A 20256-nucleotide genomic window follows, 5' to 3' on the forward strand; every position below is an offset into this window, starting at 1 on the left:
ACAGTACTCCAAATGTGGCCTAACCAAAGTCCTGTACAGCTGCAACATCACCTCACGACTCTTGAATTCAATCCCTCTGCTAATGAACGATAATACTCCATAGGCCTTCTTACAAACTCTATCCACCTGAGTGGCAACCTTCAAAGATCTATGTACATAGACCCCAAGATCCCTCTGTTCGTCCACCTGACCAAGAACCCTACCATTAACCCTGTATTCCGCATTCTTATTTGTTCTTCCAAAATGGACAACTTCACACTTGGCAGGGTTGAACTCCATCTGCCACTCCTCAGCCCAGCTCTGCATCATATCTAAGTCCCTCTGCAGCCGACAACAGCCCTCCTCACTGTCCACAACTCCACCTATCTTTGTATCATCTGCAAATTTACTGACCCACCCTTCGACTCCCTCATCTCAGTCATTAATAAAAATTACAAACAGCAGAGGACCCAGAACTGATCCCTGCGGAACTCCACTTGTAACTGGACTCCATGCTGAATATTTACCATCTACTACCACTCTCTGACTTCGACCGGTTAGCCAGTTTTCTATCCAATTGGCCAAATTTCCCTCTATCCCATGCCTCCTGACTTTCTGCATAAGCCTACCATGGGGAACCTTATCAAATGCCTTACTAAAATCCATGTACACTACATCCACTGCTCTACCCTCATCCACATGCTTGGTCACCTCCTCGAAGAATTCAATAAGACTTGTAAGGCAAGACCTACCCTTCACAAATCCGTGATGGCTGTCCCTAATCAAGCAGTGCCGTTCCAGATACTCGTAAATCCTATCCCTCAGTACCCTTTCCATTACTTTGCCTACCACAGAAGTAAGACTAACTGGCCTGTAATTCCCGGGGTTATCCCTATTCCCTTTTTTGAACAGGGGCACAACATTCGCTACTCTCCAGTCCCCTGGTACCACCCCCGTTGCCAGTGAAGACGAGAAGATCATTGCCAACGGTACTGCAATTTCCTCTTTTGCTTCCCACATAATCCTAGGATATATCCCGTCAGCCCCGTGGGACTTGTCTATCCTCAAGTTGTTCAAAATGTCCAACACATCTTCCTTCCTAACAGATATCTCTTCTAGCTTATCAGTCCGTTTCACACTCTCCTCTTCAACAATACAGTCCCTCTCGTTCGTAAATACTGAAGAGAAGTATTTGTTCAAGACCTCTCCTATCTCTTCCGACTCAATACACAGTCTCCCACCACTGTCCTTGATCGGACCTACCCTCGTTCTCGTCATTCTCAGGTTTCTCACATACGCATAGAATGCCTTGGGGTTATCCTTGATCCTATCCGCCAGGGATTTTTCATGCCCTCTCTTAGCTCTCCTAATCCCTTTCTTCAGGTCCCTTCTGGCTATCCTGTATCCCTCCACTGCTCTGTCTGAACCTTGTTTCCTCAACCTTATGTAAGCCTCCTTCTTCCTCTTTACTAGACATTCAACCTCCCTCGTCAACCAAGGCTCCCTCACACGACCATTTCTTTCCTGCCTGATCGGTACATACATATCAAGGACACGTCGTATCTGCTCCTTGAAAAAGTCCCACATTTCCACCACATCCTTCCCTGACAGCCTATGCTCCCAACGTATGCTCCTCAAATCCTGTCTTACAGCATCGTAATTTCCCTTCCCCCAATTGTAGAAACTTCCTTGTTGTGCGCACCTATCTCTCTCCATAACCAAGGTGAAAGTCACAGAATTGTGGTCGCCATCACCAAAATGTTCACCCACTAACAAGCCCACCACTTGTCCCGGTTCGTTACCGAGTACCAAATCCAATATGGCCTCCCCTCTGGTTGGACAATCTACATACTGCGTTAGAAAAGCTTCCTGGACACACTGCACAAAAACCGCCCCATCCAATCTACTTGATCTAAAGAGCTTCCAATCAATATTTGGGAAGTTGAAGTCGCCCATGACTACGACCCTGTGGCTTCTGCACCTTTCCAAAATCTGTTTCCCAATCTGTTTCTCCACATCTCTGCTGCTATTGGGGGGCCTATAATAAACACCCAACAAGGTGACTGCACCTTTCCTATTTCTGACTTCAGCCCATACTACCTCCAGAGGCAGATCCCCCTCAAACTTCCTTTCTGCAGCCGTTATACCATTTCTAATTAGCAATGCCACCCCCCCTCCTTTTTTACCACCCTCCCTAATCTTACTGAAACATCTGTACCCAGGAACCTCCAACAGCCATTCCTGTCCCTCATCTATCCATGTTTCCGTGATGGCTACAACATCGTAGTCCCAGGTACCGATCCATGCCTTAAGTTCACCCACCTTATTTCTGATACAATGGAGAACTACAAACCTGCGTATACAGAAAACCGACAAACACTGACCAAGTACTTAACTACATCAGCAACCATCCCAACACACACAAACGAAGCTGTGTCAGAACACTATTCCAACGAGCCACCACACATTGCAGCACAGACGAATTTCGGAAAACAGAGGAGAACAACCTATACAACGTAATCGAGAAGAACAGATACTCAAAAAATACAGTCCACAGATTCCTCAAGAACAGACCACGACAAGCAGACCAAACACAGTCAGAAACCCTAACCACCTTACCATACATCAAAGAAATTTCAGAAATGACAGCCAGACTACTAAGACCCCTCGGAATCCTAGTAGTACACAAAACCACCAACACTCTCAAACAAAAACTAACAAACTTAAAAGACACAGTTCAACCCGTGGACAGAACCAACGTCATCTACAAAGTTCCATGCAAGGACTGTCACCAACACTACGTAAGACAAACAGGAAGAAAGTTAGCCACCAGGATACACGAACACCAGCGAGCCACAAAAAGCCACGACCTTCTCTCCTTCGTAGTCCTACATACGGATTAAAAATATCACTATTTCGACTGGGACAACACATTGATCCTGGAACAGGCTAAGCAAAGACACGCCAGAGAATTCCTAGTGGCCTGGCACTCCAACCACAATGCCATAAACAAACACTTAGATCTAGATGCCATCTATCAACCCCTCAGAAAACGAACAGGAAATGACATCACCACAAACCCCAGGAACCCCATCGAGGAGAAAGATATAAATAGAAAGCAGGAGACAACAGCTTCGCTTCACTTGGAGGTCGCCACTGATGATGATGTTATCTAGCAAAGTAAAGAAACGTCTGGATATCAAAGCTACAGCTCAGCGAGCAAACCTACAGCCTACATTTTAAATCATTTTTCATGTTTATGTTGCATGAATCTGCGGTTATTGATCCACAGTTTAGTTTCACTCCCTATAGGTAACATGCTGATTTCTCTAGTTGTTCATAGTTCAATGTGATGCATCCAGTGTGTGCATAACGTGAGGGATCTTGCTTCTCACATCTTGTGTTTATCTGTGCCTTAAGTCCAGCCGTCATCAATGGCGAGAGCAAGGGGCGAGGGCGAGACCAATGTGTAAGTCCCTCCGTGCCCATGCACGGTACCCACAGCGGCCATTCTCCACTGTGCATTTACAGCCAGTTCTCAGTGCCCCTAAACCCACGCCCTGCCAATTTTGAAATATCTCCATTATTTTGTGCTGTCTCGCTGTGCTCTTCTCACCAGGATGAATTACTTCTCCTCAACGTCCTCCAGATTTCATTTGACAAAACATTCATTAAGAATCCCTTTGCATAACATGTACATCGCAGCACTCGTTATTTGATTTTCCTGGATGTCTTTCATATGAAAAAAATGTTCACAGCAACTTGACTTGAAAAAGAATATCGCGCTCCTTTTCATTATCCCAATGCAACCGACATTGCAATGTAGTTTATTCAACAGGCTCAAACTATTCTTTGAGATTTTTGTCATAGCGTCAATGCAGATAAAATAACTATTAGAATCCCAGTTTCCATACAACAGCTGTGATCATCTGAAAACCGCACCATTGAAAGTCGGTGACGACAACGACGAGAGTGGGATTCGAACCCACGCGTGCAGAGCACAATGGATTAGTAGTCCATCGCCTTAACCTCTCGGCCACCTCGTCACAGATGTACGAAACGCTATGACCTTATGAATAATTGAATTTCGTAAATCAAGCAGAGCAGCAGATCTCCCTGGTGTTGGTGAAATGAGAAATAACAAAGTACGGTTCCAAGACTATGATCTGACCCCTGGGTTGTGGGGCAAGTGCACTCCCACTGTCACACTATGCACATAATGATCTGAACAAATGTGAGGAAATGAATATGTAACAAGGTCTGTTGAATTCTGTGAAGACTTGAAGTCAACGGAATGAAGAACGCGAGACAGCAGGAGGTGTTCTTTCAATAAAGAGTTGGACAGAGCTCTTAAGGATCGTGGAGTCAAGGGTTATCTGGATAAGGCAGGAACAGGATACAGATTGAGGATGTTCAGGCCATGATCATAATGAATGGTGGTGCTGGCTCGAAGGCAGAATGGCCTACTCCTGCACCTGCTGTAAATTGTCAATTAAATTGCCTGTGAGGAATTGTTTTCCAGACTGGAGGAGAGTGCATAGTGCTCAATGTCATTATTCGGAACACCTAACTTCCGCTCAGATGTATTTGACACTCACTTGTGTACAGGACAGACAATTTCAAAATCCAAAATAAGGCAAAACTGACAATTGAACTCAACAATGCAAAAACCTTGATCTGTATCATTTTCCTGGGCCGTGCGACACCAAGTCACCGTATGATCACAGCAACACAGTGAGCAAGTATCAGAAGGAAAGTTAGTGCAGTGCCAGAGCGCATACTGGGAGCAGCAGGTGACAGACGGGGATGTGCATATCCCACAACAGGAACACTTCCCAAACAGCGGACTGCGGTGGAAGGATTCAGAGGGAGTTTACACTATGAAATTCAATGCCAGAGACACAATGGAGATCTGTCATTGAGTCTGTTAAAGATGAAGATTTTAAGATTTCTACAGATGCAAAACAAAATAAAAAGCTCATTGGTTAGTGAAGGCAAAAGATGAAATTGTACATATCATCAATCTACCCATCTTTACAATGAGGACCTCACCACTTTCCTCACGCGGGGACAGAATCACTGGTGAAGATGATCATATAATCCCCATTACTAGCCATGTAATCAGAGAAAGTCGGTTTCCCAAATGTTAAGGTAAAACCAGGATTGTGGAGGTAAGCATTAATGTGTTGCTCCTGTGCTGAAGGTGACCAGTGCACGGTATCTCTGTTTCAGTTTAGTGGGGTGTGCTGTGCCGAAGTTTGAAGTTTGAGTCCCACATGGAGCAAATTCAATTTGTCGTCGTGTTGCGGGATACGGACAGAAGGTGATATTGAGCAAAGCCAAGTTGTTGGGAAAATACCCTTGTTTGTGGATTGAGAAACAACCTTTTCTGGATAATGACTCCTTGATCTACAAACATACTGCAAGTATCTAAAACGTGAAGAGACATATGTGGAGAGAGAGAGCCTAAGGTGATTTTTTTTAGCAGGTGGATCACGTTTCCCATGAGCACTGCTTTAAATTCCGGGAAAATAGATGTTGAACTGGTTTCATGTTACACAGTTTGTTACAAACTCACAAAGGTTGTTGCAATAATAATAAAAAAAGAAATCACATACGACCGTTTGAATATTGTATTGAATTGAATTTTGGTCTGAGCATATTTTATCTTCAAAAAAGTGCTGCAGAGCAGTACAGGGGGTTAACAATACAAAAGGACAGAGTCTTCTTGGTGGATTTCTTGGGTGGAGTTAAGAATGTACGAAATATACATAACATCATGTGAATGTGGTCAAATCTTTAAAGTGGGTGTTCCCTCTCCAAGTGATGATTCATTTCCTGCTCATTAGGATATAATTTCTGTCTGCAGTTATTTTAGGACATCAGCTCCATTTACAGAGTTTCACCTTGAATAATACGCCACACCTTACCAATCCATGAACTTGTTATACTCAGTCTTATTCAGTTGTACATGTTCATGAAATGTCTTTGTGTCTGAAGTCAACAAATTCGAAATTGTTACACAACGACACTGACTTTCACTCAATGTTAAATTCTCTCCTTGTACGTTTGTTCGTGTATCTTTTAAAACACTCTGAAGTCAGCTTCTACGTTTTATTTCTGTAAAGTCGTTCACGATTTAAATAACTCTATTGAGTGGAAGAAACTCTCATCCAAACTTTTCTTAATCATTCACTAATGGTTTTGAAGCTCTAACGAAAGTTATTGATTCACTCAAAAGAGGGACTTTCCCCGATTTACTCATTCAAACCTCGCGTTACGTGAAAATCTCATTTGTTTAGATCAAACCTGCGTGTTTGTGCATCCAGCATTTCCAAATCTCGTGAATAAACTCCTTCATTCTTTCTATCATCCCGTTTGTATCCTTTCTGATATTTTTATGTCTCAGTAAACAACGTCACTTGGCTTTCTAATATCTTGCTATCCAGGAAACAGCGTCTGTGCCCTTTCTAACTTCTTTACATGTTTTTGGTGGAGAATGACGACAAGGATTACACACAATGTTCCCACTGAGTGTGACAAAAAGATTTTACAGTTACACGATGAACTCATTGCTTTTTAAATATGACGCCTCGATTTATAAACTCCAATAAGGTAAATTACTATCTATCCAGTTCATGAACATCATCTCCATGGAGACGAAAAGTTTCTATCACTTCCTTTATTCTTCCACGGAATGGCTGAAAGGTTTGAAAGGCCAACATCTCAATCCCCGTGTCCTGAGTCAGTCTCAGCTATTTCTAAAGGCGACTGAAGTTCAAATACTTCATAGTGTGTCTCCCGTCATTCCAGTGCAGACTGGTTCTGGACAGTAAATGCCATCACCAAAGGTCACTGTGGATCTGAAATCAACAGTTTTCACATAGTAATTCTCGTAGCTATTGTGTATTGTATGTCCGTGTTCTTGTTCAATTTTTTCATCATTTCATGGTCCCTATACTTAATTCTACTGAATGATTAATTTGTGAATGGAGACATTCCCTTCACCACTCATTCGAAACTCCATGGAACATTGAAAGATTTAACTCATACGCTTCCAGAGGACAGTCCTGCCATTACTGGGATGAATCAGTCAACATTCCCCATGTATCCTCGAAGGCAAGGATTTCCTTTTCCATTGTAGGAGATCATTACAGCACTGAATCCCATGTGTGTGTTCATTATAACCGAAACAGTTGCAGCAAGACTTTATAACTAAGATTTTGCAATCTGCTTGCATTGGTTGCCCCAAACATCACATTCCATATTCTGGTATGTTTGTGGATGAAAGCACTTTCTGAATCTTGAGCAATTATATTTCAGTTTTGTCAAAAAACTATCATTCGCTGTTCTCCCTTTCCCTTTCAGTTTCCCGTTTTATATCCCGTATTTTATCGGTTTATCTAAAGTTTTCAATAATTTCAATCAATCTCGCTCCTGATTGCCAATCCGAGAGAATGCCACAATTTTGTCAATTTATATGAAATGCAGCTGTAGGGCGCGGTGACCAAGTGGAAAGGTATTGGTCACGTGAACCAAATAAAAGTAGTCGGCTGGTGGAATCTGGCCGTTCCATCACAGTCATATTTAAAACATTTAACGTAATCTTTAGCCAAATCATATTGGCAGAAAATAAGAAAACAAAAATGAAAAAATTGCTGATGTTGAAAATCAAACAAAACCAGATGTTGCTGGAATATTTCAGGACGTCTGGCAGCATCTGTGGATGTGAAACGTTAAATGTGATTCATCTGCACAGATGCTGCCAGCACACCTGTGATTTTACAGCAATTTCTGTTTTTGTTTCAGATTGGCAGATTTTGTCGCAGTTCATGAGAACAGTGCTCAGTAGAATCAAACAGACAGCATGGACCTGGGAGTGTGAAATGAGACAGTAATAATGAATGAGTGGAGAGTGTTGTACTGGAAAAGTACAGCAGGTCAGGCAACATCCGAGGAGCAGGAGAATGGACGATTTAGGCATAAGCCATTCATCAGGAATTAGACTTGTGAGTCGGACAGAGGAACAAAGCTGAAGCCAGGTGCCAACTCGCAGGCACCTCCTCCGACTGACCCCGATCACAACCTCTCATCCCCTCGACAAATCATCATCTCGCAGACCATTCACAATCTCATCACCTCTGGGCATCTCCCATCCACAACCTTCAACCTCATTGTCCGTGAACCACGCACTCCCTGATTCTACCACATTCCGGATTGGGACCCTAACACCACACGGGATAAATGTGAATTTGAACAGTTACCTCATTTCCCCTCCCCCAAGCACAAGCCTTCAACTCGCCAACGCCCTCTCCACCCATTCCAACTGAAGCCAACCGAATGCAAAGCCCTGTGACAGTGTCTGTAAACAGGGAAGTGACCCACGGAAATGCAGCTTTCAATCAAGTCAAATTTGCAAAACATTTTTCTCTGTCCCCTTCCTGAGCCTGGTGTTCCAATAGTCACAGGTCAGTTGCTCCTCCTCTGCCTTAACTTTAATTTCAGGATTGCAACAAAACTAGAACAGGTTGGTCGAAGGTCCCAGAGGTACGAATAGCGCACGTTACAGGTTGGCGCTCTGCTGCTCCCGTGGAACAATTCATCAGCACTTAAATTCGTGTGAAATGCTGCAGCTGTAATTTCAATTATTATCTGAAGCTGCTTTTCCTGATGTTGATCAGGGATCATTGGTGTAACAGACTGAAGTGAATTTGAAAAATAACCTCAAATAAAGCAGCATTTATTGTAAACCTCCAGTTTCTGATCTGTGGGATTATACTGTATTTGGGAACTGTGTCAATTATCAGCAGGAAAGCTGTCCATATTCCACAGGCGATTATCCATCTGTGGATCAAGAAACAGAGGTAATGTTTTAGCATGATGACATTTTTCAAATCTTTGACCCTCCACTATATACCATTCTTGGAAAGGCTGTTAAACTCGTTTCATATTATCCCATTTCTTGCAAACTCGCACAGCTCATTAAACTGTTCGAAAGGAATTAGATTTATCTCTTTGGGTAGATTGAATGTTGTTCATGAATCTGGGAAAGTCAGAACAAATTGTTTTGCTGTTGTGCAGAACAGAGCGTTCAGACAGGAATCAGGACGAGTCTTTTTGCTGGGTTTTTTGTGCGGAGATCAGTGAGTATTAAATGGACTCAGTTCCGTTCCTGGTCATTGTGACCAAATGTTCAAGGCAACAGATGGCAATGATGATGATGCTTGACATCTACAGGGACATTCCTACTCATTAGAATCACCATTGTATTACAGATCAGGTGGGTAGGAGAGATGATGATCCTTATGGCAACCTGAGACAGTGCGACAATTAATCCCACATTGTTAGTCTCACTCTATACCATAAACCAGTTAGCCAGCGGAGTGCGCTAACTGGCTTCCGTTTACTGTAAAGCTATAACAAACAGATCAGTATATTTACAATTTGTAGTAGTTCACACAGAACCAGCCGCGACACCTTTCAACACCACCAGCTCTTCTTATACTTAACTTCTTCAGTTGCAGTTGTTATGCAATTTCTTTCCAATGAAAGCTAAACAATTCGTGAGTGTGCCACTTTTGCATCCCCATCCAAGCAGCGCAGAATCCCTGTCCCTGTTAAATTCGCTCCTTGTGTGTCCACATGTGGCTTTTCAAATATTCTGGAAACAGCTTCTAATTTTTTTTTTCTTTCTGTAAAATCATCTCCGATTTCAATAAGTCTCAGAATAGAAAGTACCTGCTGTAAACTTCTTTGTCGTTCCTCTCTGGTTTTGAAGCTCTAACCTTTAGTTATACACGCACCTCAATGAGGGAATTCCCCTCCTATTTACCCTTACCTCAACCTCACATCTGCTGAAAAACCTCCATTAGGATACGACTCCATCATTAAGGATGAGAAACTAGAATCCATCATTAAGGATGAGGTTTCTAAATTCTTGGAAGAGCAGAGTCTGATTAGAACAAGTCAACATGGATTGAGTAAAGGGAGGTCATGCCTGACAAACCTGTTGGAATTTTTTGAAGAGGTAACAAGTAGGTTAGACCAGGGGAACCCAGTGGATGTGGTCTATCTGGACTTTCAAAAGGCCTTTGATAAGGTGCCACACGGGAGACTGCTGAGCAAGGTGAGGGCCCATGGTGTTCGAGGTGAGCTGCTGGGATGGATTGAGGATTGGCTATCTAACAGAAGGCAGAGAGTTGGGATAAAAGGTTCTTTTTCAGAATGGCAGCCGGTGACGAGTGGTGTCCCGCAGGGTTCGGTGCTGGGGCCACAGCTGTTCGCATTATATATTAATGATTTGGATGAGGGAACCGGGGGCATTCTAGCGAAGTTTGCCGATGATACAAAGTTAGGTAGACAGGCAGGTAGTACTGAGGAAGTGGGGAGGCTACAGAAGGATCGAGACAGGTTGGGAGAGTGGTCCAGGAAATGGCTGATGGAATTTAACGTGAGCAAGTGCGAGGTCTTGCACTTTGGCAAAAAGAATATAGGAATGGACTACTTTCTAAATGGTGAGAAACTTAATAAAGCCAAAGCACAAAGGGATCTGGGAGTGCTAGTCGAGGATTCTCTAAAGGTAAACATGCAGGTTGAGTCTGTGATTAAGAAAGCGAATGCAATGTTGTCTCTTATCTCAAGAGGGTTGGAATATAAAAGCAGAGATGTACTACTTAGACTTTATAAAGCTCTGGTTAGGCCCCATTTGGAGTACTGTGTCCAGTTTTGGTCCCCACACCTCAGGAAGGACATACTGGCACTGGAACGTGTCCAGCGGAGATTCACACGGATGATCCCTGGAATGACAGGTCTAGCATATGAGGAACGGCTGAGGATACTGGGGTTGTATTCGTTGGAGTTTAGAAGATTAAGGGGAGATCTAATAGAGACGTACAAAATAATACATGGCTTTGAAAAGGTGGATGCTAGAAAATTGTTTCTGTTAGGCGAGGAGACTAGGACCCGTGGACACAGCCTTAGAATTAGAGGGGGTCATTTCAGAACGGAAATGCGGAGACATTTCTTCAGCCAGAGTGGTGGGCCTGTGGAATTCATTGCCACGGAGTGCAGTGGAAGCCGGGACGCTAAATGTCTTCAAGGCCGAGATTGATAGGTTCTTGTTGTCTAGAGGAATTAAGGGCTACGGGGAGAACGCTGTCAAGTAGAGCTGAAATGCGCATCAGCCATGATTGAATGGCGGAGTGGACTCGATGGGCCGAATGGCCTGACTTCCACTCCTATGTCTTATGGTCTTATGTACTCAGTCATCCCTGATTTTTTCCGCTTATTCTTCATCTATCCCACCATCCCATTAAACTCCTTAATTTCTTATCTCTTGGCTTTATCTCCCAGTAAATCTAATTTCTGTTGTCTCGAACGATTTTGTATTAAGGGAACTCTCACCATATCCTTCCTGACCATATTCCAATCCCCAACCCCCATGTATCTCATCATATCTTTATATCCCAGTAAATTTCGTCCTCACAAATGATGTTGGGTCTAATTCAACGCATGAAAATTTACCACTATGCTATGCAATCTCATTGCGGTTCAGGAAAGATGTGGGCTATTTCACTGACAGCTGAATCGGTTGGCTGCAGCAACATTGAGTCCATTTGCAGTCACAGAGGTGAAAGTTGTATTCATTTTTAATTTCTTCTCAACGTGTGCTGAAGTAACACAGTGAGGAATCAATTAATATGATAAGACATACATAAGGGGGCGTGTTAAATCTGAGGTTATGAGATCAGGGTCGTTTGAATAAATTAGACTAGAGATTGTTCAAATCTCAGTCTCATGAGATTGACAGAGAGCGATGTTGAGCGTAATAGACTGTCTTGGCAAAACCCAGTGCTATGAAGTCGTAGGATATATAGTTTAAAGGGTGCTGAAATCTATGGCTAGCACAAGGAGTCCAGAACAAGGTAAAAACACAACATTTGGTCGAAAAAACTAACAGCTTTGTTACATGGATTAAAAAAAATTCGAATTCGCCGAATCAGTTTAAATTATGCCCCAATCAAGGTTTAACAATATTAAAATCAGTGAAACGATCCGACTGTTTGTGGAACAAATATCAGACATGTTGAACAGTTAACCAGAGTGGCAAAAAACAGCAAAGAGAGCAGCTAAAAGTCCAACAGATGTCGGATGCTAGTAAGATCGACGAGAGGTGACTATCTGGAGAAAGAGATTACATTCGAAAAAAGCATCGACACTGACCTGGAGAGAAAATCTACAGAGGAAGATACAACGAGAAGATTCGACAACTGGCTGGTTCTTATATTTGAATATTTTGTAAATATTAATGGGTTCCGGGTTGGGGAAGGCTCTTCAGACCAGTATTGCAGAGCAGAAGATTAAAGACAGGTTTAGAGAAAGGAGTGTAAATAATTGTAAGTTAATAATATTCTGTAAAATGAGGAAAGTGTGTCCAGCAGGCTAAGACAAAAGGTAGGGGGGAGGGACTTGGGGTACGGGCGTTGGAAATGCAATAGGTCGAAGGAGGTCAAGGTGATGGTGATAGGCCAGAGTCGGGTGGGGGCGGAGAGGTCAATAAGAGGATTGCAGGTTTGGAAGGAGGTCCTGAGTTCGAGGGATTTGATTGAGACAAAGTGGGGGAGGGGAAATGAGGAAACTGGAGAAATCTGAGTTCATCCCTTGTGGTTGCAGGGTTCCTAGGCTGAAGAGGAGGCGCTCTTCCTCCAAACGTCGTGTTGCTATGATCTGGGGATGGAGGAGTCAAAGGACCTGCATGTTCTTGGTGGAGTGGGAGGGGGAGTTGAAGTGTTGAGCCACGGGGTGGTTGGGTTGGTTGGTCCGGGTGTCCCAGAGGTGTCCTCTGAAACGTTCCGCATGTAGGCGGCCTGTCTCCCCAATATAGAGGAGGCCACATCGGGTGCAGAGGAGTTACATTAGCAGAGGAGTTTACTCCGTTATGTAATACCAGTTTCTGTGGTTGCTGTGTTGTTTCGCTCATTTGTGTATTTTGTCTCATTAACGATTTTGAAGTTGTCCCCTCGACGCAAAAGTTCCGTGCTTTTGCACCATTCTACAAAAGATGCACTGTGTCTAATCAACAGGGCTCCCTTCAATAACACCCCACACAGATTCAATCTATTTATCCTGGTCTTGACCATTGGAAGCAGCACTGCGCACTCTCCTCGAATTTGGAAAACAATTCCCTCTAAGATAATGTAACATTCCCGCATTCAAGGGGATTTCATTCCATCGCCTTCAATTTCTCAAAGAATCCGATTCAACAAGTTTTGTCACTGAGTCATTTATTTGTTTGTGTTCAAATCATGTGAGCAAAGGGTCACAGTTGGAGAGTGCTGGTCCCATAAAACAGAGGACAGCCCATACACTGTGCACTGTACTCTGCTATTCATCATTTCACTAACATCAGGTATCTATGCTCTGCAAAGTCTTCATGCCTGTTTTCAGAAGCAAAATAAACAGTTCCTGGTTCCTAATTTTGTTGTCACACAGACCAAGATTGTAAATGACGGAAATGTACACTGGTCGAGACTGTCTGCTCTCCCAAATCCCTTTTCTCCCCAGCTGGTGGTAAGATGCTGGTCTGAATTGCTTTCTTCTGTTCCCTGTCACTCTGGGGAAATGTGAGCTGTGAAAAAAAAAACTCCTCTCTAAGCTGGGGGTAACGTGGTAAAGTTTATGCACATCAGGTGCAATGTGCCTGAGCGACAGGACTCGCTGCAGTAACATCCCATGTTGAGTCAGACAGCAGAGCCCTCGTTGTGAATTCGAGAAGTACCCAGACACTGTTCCCGATTACTGGGAGAGATTCTCTCTTTCCCAGCGTTTCTGCACTTTTCTATCTGTCTCAGATGGAATTATTTGGACAAGGTTCTGAAAAGAATATGAGTTCCTGTGCATGCAAGATCTCCCTTTTGTACAGCTTTCCAGAATTTCCATAACTCCCACTCCCACGAGCCCCCTACCCCGCTGCAGAAGCCGGTGTTTGATAGGGAGCTGAAGAGCGCATTCATCTTGCTCTCCCACAACACTGATTGCCAATAGAAGATGGGTTTGTCCAGCTGCCAGCGGGGGAAGGGCTGGCGCAGCCTCCTGGGAAACGGGAGGCAGAATGGCAAGGAGCTATTGTTAAAAACTCAGTGCTGCCTTCATTCCGAAACAAAAGGAAAAGCATTTTTTAAACAAAGAGACTCACCTGATTTATAGATCACGCTTAAGGTGCGGTTATGGCTCATTGGTCTTGGGTGTGATATATCGAGTGGGTGATGTACGTGCGAGAAGTGACACTTGAGCCCTGAAGCTTTGCATCCGGTCCCATTTTTGACTCAGAAAGTATGAGTTCGATGAGATCGAGTTCAGATCAAGATACTGAATCTTCAAGACACACACCAGCTTCTTCTTGTCGGCGGTTAGTAGACTGGGGAATGGATTCTCTAACTCCAAATGATGCTGATCCTGTTAATGTGGATCTTGCTGAGCGCATGTCCTGTGCGGAGTAACCTGAATGCCTTGTTTTTCTCATGCTGTGTTCTACATGTCCTTGATTATAATGATCTGCCTTTACCAATTGCAAAGGTTTTCACTGCACTCAGGTGCATGTGACAATCAATCAAATAAAATCAATCAAACGAACGACACAGACATTTCCTTATTGTTTGGTGCCAGCACAGCGAAGGTGGGCTGTATGGCCTCACTTTGCACTATTTCGTGATTCTGAGTGAAATCACAGTTAAACCAACAGAATGTGGGAAGTTGCTCACAGGTTATGTTGACACAGCCGGGACACATCTTCGCCATAGTGTACCACACGATAATAGTGAAGTCCTTTTTGAAATCATCCTCTGAGGCACATGGCACATGCCAGATTAAAAACTGAAGATCGCGGGAAACTGCTGTAGGAAGCGATAACAGAGCGACCCAGCGGGAGAATACTGGGCTCATAACCCAGAAATTAATGGACGGAAAACATCCTCTGCTCGTTGACAATTCCAGGTTTCAGTGTGTGTACTGCCCCGCCAGTGTTCCTCTATAATTTAGCTTCATTCAACGTATTGCATGTTCTTTCAATTTCCACTTCCTTTCTCTCAATGTATCTGAAATGAATATCTCATGCTGATACACCCGCCAAATTTACACAGGTGAGGAAACACGCTTGTGAATATCTGGAAACTCTTTTCCTGTTCTCTATCTGTCTTCTCTGATTTGATTAGCAAAATTACTTGCCAGATCTGGGAATAAACTGGTGTAGGTAAGACATATCAGTTGCAGAGTGCTCTGTGCACATGACGCTCTGCATTTATTCCCCAAGCTGTTTCACACAGCAATGTCCTCCCTGTGAAATGAAAAGCCATGAATGGCAATTGGATCATCTTGTTGGAGACAGCATTACGACACATACACAGTTTCGCATTATTAGGACATACATCACCAATTATGAATAACCACAGAGATTTACAGGTGACACAGAGTCGCAGTGGACTCGATGGGCTGAACGGCTTCTGCCGTCGCGTGAGTGACGCCACTCATTGATGCTGTCCCTCCTTCTGTTTCTGGGACAGAATGGCTGAGGGTGAAACAATGTCTCATCTTTAACCCTCCTTCCGCGTCAGATTATCTACAGCCTGCAGTTCAAGACTGTGGGAATGGCTCTCAGTGAGTGAGGGTTTTACTCGGATTCTCTTCATCTCGGACAGTTGGGGCTCAGATGCTAAATGCTGCCAGATTGCAGCAAAGAAACAGATGTCGATATTAGAAAAACTTCTCTGCAGGATTGCTGTGTGAAGATGGATTCTGAACGTCAAACAGTCTGCACATAAATGCCCTCACATGAATTTACCTGAAGGAAGAGTATCCGGAGTACATTTCTATATATGTCCCACTATCACAACATCTTTGTCGCTCTCTCAGATAAATGATATTGGGAGGAAGTTCCCATTCAAACTTGCTGATTTCCAGCACTTGAGGGACCTGCTTGTGCCGATGTGAGAGAGCTTTAGAGCGTATTCGCGCTTGCCTCCCCTCACACTACCTGCAGGTGGATAGAAATAGATGAATAATCTGCCGATTGACACAGCTCAGTCCAAGCGGAAGTGATAAACGGCAAAGTCCCGCGAACAAGGAGAGGGAATGAGTAGGTGATATTCTTGAAACTCTTTGCTGCTTCAAAATCGGAGAGCAAAGTGGGATGTAGTTGGATCTGAGTGACTCTCAGATGGTTTAGTGTTGGAAATGCAAGAGGCTTTGGGGTATGATCTTCGCTTCATAGCTTGTGTTCATACTGGCATGTGAGAATTCGTACTTCAAGTCGCCTTCGAGCCTTGGTTTTTTGATTTCACTTTTGCCCAGTCGCCCTATCAACTGTTAGTGCAAAGTGCAAATTATGACGTTGCACCCCTTAAAATATCTTTGTGTTTTGGGGTCAGAAGTGTCATTGTAGTGGGCATGACACAGTACCATATGTGGTGAAAGCGAAACAAATGTTACAGGATGTTCACACACACAATCCCACTCTGAATAAATCCACCATGTGGATGTTCGCACAGTTCTGAATGTTGACCTTTAGGAAATGGGAACGTGAAATGATTGGAAACCGAGCTGGACAGGTTGATGGAAATGGTGTGGTGTATGAGGAATGGCAAAAATAAAGTCATTTGGAAAGTAGGGACAGCTCTCTTTGGAGAGCAGAAAAACCTTTCCAAGACATGTGTGGATCAGACAGACGAAATAAGGAAGGGAGAATGCTCCACACGTCTGAAGGGATCGAGAACGATTCGGTAGAGTTTAAAAGTCATTAGTAAAAGAATCAAAATGTACATATGGAGTGGTTAGGGTCATTAAACCACTACCTGACATTGACAAAGACACACTTTCAATCAAGTTATTTAAAAACTAATTCGATGTTTATGTTAAAAGTAAAAGTGTGCAGAGTTTCAGGGAGAAGGCAAGAGAACTATACCAACAGAGAAGCGCATTTGTCTCTGTGTAGAGCCAGTAGAGCTAATGTGCTTTGTGACACATTTGTGATTTTGAGTGGAATCACAATTCGACCAACAGAATGCAGGGAGTTAGATAACGGTGATATTGGCAAATCTATACAACAGAATATTACCCAGCACATACATGTCACAGGGAGGATGAAAATCCTGCAGGGTGTCCTGGGGATCAGGCAGTGTGCAGTTCACTATTCAGATTATACCAGAGTGAGAGCCAGAGAAGGCAAATTGGTTAATTGTACGTTTTGTCAGCACGGGAGTTACGAACAATGATTGGAAGTGGAAATACTGGTGATTTGTTCACATTTGAAGTGTTTACGGGAAGCAGGGAACTGAGGAAGACACATGGTAAAGCTATTGAGATCTGACGACAGGAGCAGCAAATATGTTGGACAGCACAGAGGAGATCTTTGATGTCTTGAATTCTGGTAGATGGGCCGAGCGTGCTTTCACAAGGCCACACTGTTACAAAAGGTAAGTGTCCTTGTCTCTTGGCCTTGCGTTGGAGCAATTCAAATACCACCGTTACACTGCAGGAAATTCCATTTTCCAACGAGAGGGCAGTCGGCATTTAACAAAGAATATATTGCGAAACCTTTCACAGAACTTGTTACATTCTACCTTAATATCTTGCTTTGTTTCCTTCCCACTTGACCTGTCATTGTGCTGCACTGAAGGTGTTTTGCTTCTTCTGCGTGCCTTTTACAGTCTGAGTGACATGATGAAGCTGTACTGCCCCATCTTCTGATGCAATTTTCCACTTCAATTCAGATCACCTTAACTTCGCTATCTGATACCATTCACCTTGCTTCGGTTTAAAGCGCTCATCTTTGACCCAACCTGTCCTCCTCCAAAATAAATACGAAACTCAGCCACACTGTCATCACTGCAAACCAGCGACACCTTCATTCTGAGGCCAATCATTACTGCGGTCTCATTTCACATTATCAGCTACCGTGCTCTCTGGTTGCTTCTAGAAATCACTAATATTATAAACTGCTGCAACATCCGCCAATATGAAATAAAAACAGAAGGATTCAGGAAATTTTATCATCCACAAACAAATGACAATAAGGAATGTAACTGTTGGGACAAACGTTAATGCAAGCAGATTGCAAAATCTTAGTCTGAAAATCTTGCTGCAATTGTTTTGCTTTTCATGAGCACACACATTGAGTTCAATGCAGAACCGATCCCCAATTCCGAGAAGGGAATCCTTGGCTTTGACGATGCGTTGAGAATGTTCACTGGATTCATCCCAATAATGGGAGGACTGTCCTCCGGGAGCGTATGAGTAAAATCATTCAATGTCTCCATTCACAAATTAAACGTTGGGTAGGATTTAATACAGGGGCACACGAACAAACCAGACAAGAACACAGAAAGATGATAAACAATAGATATGATAATTGTTTTTTGGAAAGTTTTGATTTTAGATCCACGGTGGTCTTTGGTGACGGGTATTTCATGTCCACAACCAGTCTGCACAGAAAAGGACTGCAGCCCCACTATGACGTGATTGAATCTCAGTTACCTTTAGAAAAAGCTGAGACTCACTCAGGTCAAGGGGATTTAGGGATGCTGGCCTTAAAACCCTTTTCCCAAAATACTTCGAAGTACAAAGGAAGTTTTCATGGGGAGGTTGTTTATGATCTGGCTAGATAATAATGGACTTTGTTTGAATTAATGAATAGGGAAATTGTGTTATAAAGCATAGTGTAACTGTAAAATCTAAAGGTCAAACTCAGTGCATACATTATTTGTAATCCTTGTGCTCACTCTCCAACAAAAAAAGGAAAGACATTAGAAAGGGCACAGCCACAATTTCCTGTATAGAAAGGCATGAGGAAACTCAGGGTTGAGGTTTACTGAGGCATAAAAACATTAGAAATGATACAAACCGGTTTTATGTGGATGATAGACGGAATGAGGGATTTTATGCACATCATTTTGAAAATGCTGTACCGGAAACATGCAAGTTTGGGAAGTGAACGAAAGAGATCTTTCACGTAACATAAGGTTTGAAGTGACTAAATCAGTGGTATTCCCTCTTCGAGTAAATCCATAAATAGAGTCTCAGATTCAAAACCATTGGTCAATGATCCAGAAAAACTTGGGTCAGAGTTTCTTCTGCTCAAGAGCTATTTAAACCCTAAACGAATTTCCAGAAAGAATGACAGAAGCTGAGTCCAGAGTGTTTCATAAGACACATGAACTCGAACACAAGTAGGGAATTTACCACTGGGAGAAAGTCAAAGTGTGTGTAACACTTTCGAATTTTGTCGACTTATCAAAAAAGACGTTTCATGAACACGTCCAGCTGGATAAGACGGAATATAAAATATTCATGAATTTCAACGTAAAACATTGTAAATGGAATTGATCTTCTAGAAGATTGCAAACAAAAGTTATTTCCTCATGAGAAGGAATTGAATTGTCGCTAGGAGACATAATGCCTGCTTTAAATATTTGAACAGATTTACATCATGTTACGTATATTTCATGCTTTTTGATCTCCATCCATTAAATTCTCAAAGTTGTCTCTGTCTTTTTTGTCTTTTTTTAGCCATCTGTTCTTTCCTACAACACGCAATTTTATGCTGAGAGAGGTTCTGACCAGAACTGAATGCTATATTCGAATTGTCCCTGATTCCTTTTTGATTATTACAATGACTTTTGCGAGTTTACCGCAAATTGAGTAACACGAAACGGGCTGAACATGTTTTGTTTTCTCTGAAGTTAACGCAGTGTGCATGGGAAACGCCATCCATTTGTTGAAAAATTATTTTCGGTTCTCTGTCCACACATGTTGTCACGTTTTAAAAATTTGCTGCATGGTTGTTGTTAATGAGTCATTTTCCAGAAAAAGTCGTTTCTCAATTCAAACAAACTGGTACTTTCCAATCAACTTGGCTTTGACCATCGCCTTCCATCCTGAAACTTCAATACAATAACAAATTGAAGCAGCTCCATGTGAGAGTCAAATTTAAAATCTCCACTCAACACAGCGTACTACATTGGCACAAAGATACCATCCACTGATTAACTGCTGCACTGGATCCACGCATTAATGCTTACTGCCACATTCCATGATTGTATCAAAAAGGATGGGAAAACGAGTATCACTGATTCCACGGCTGGTACCTGGAATTATATGATCGCCTTTACCAGGGGTTCCAACGTTCTATGAGGAAATTGATGAGCTACTCATTGCTAAGATGAGTTAATTAATTATTAATATAATTGCAATATTTCCATCCACTAACCCCTGGACTTCTCTATTTTG

At 42.8% G+C, this 20256-nt stretch overlaps 1 non-coding gene across 1 annotated transcript; it reads right to left on the reverse strand.

The window, feature by feature from the left end:
- Positions 1-3943: 3943 nt before the first annotated feature.
- trnas-acu (transfer RNA serine (anticodon ACU)) lies at positions 3944-4025 on the reverse strand. Its single transcript has one exon. It is a non-coding gene; the product is annotated as a tRNA-Ser (tRNA).
- Positions 4026-20256: the final 16231 nt, after the last annotated feature.

The sequence above is a fragment of the Chiloscyllium punctatum genome, chromosome 33 (genome assembly GCF_047496795.1).
Source record: "Chiloscyllium punctatum isolate Juve2018m chromosome 33, sChiPun1.3, whole genome shotgun sequence".
Taxonomy (NCBI): Eukaryota; Metazoa; Chordata; class Chondrichthyes; order Orectolobiformes; family Hemiscylliidae; genus Chiloscyllium; species Chiloscyllium punctatum.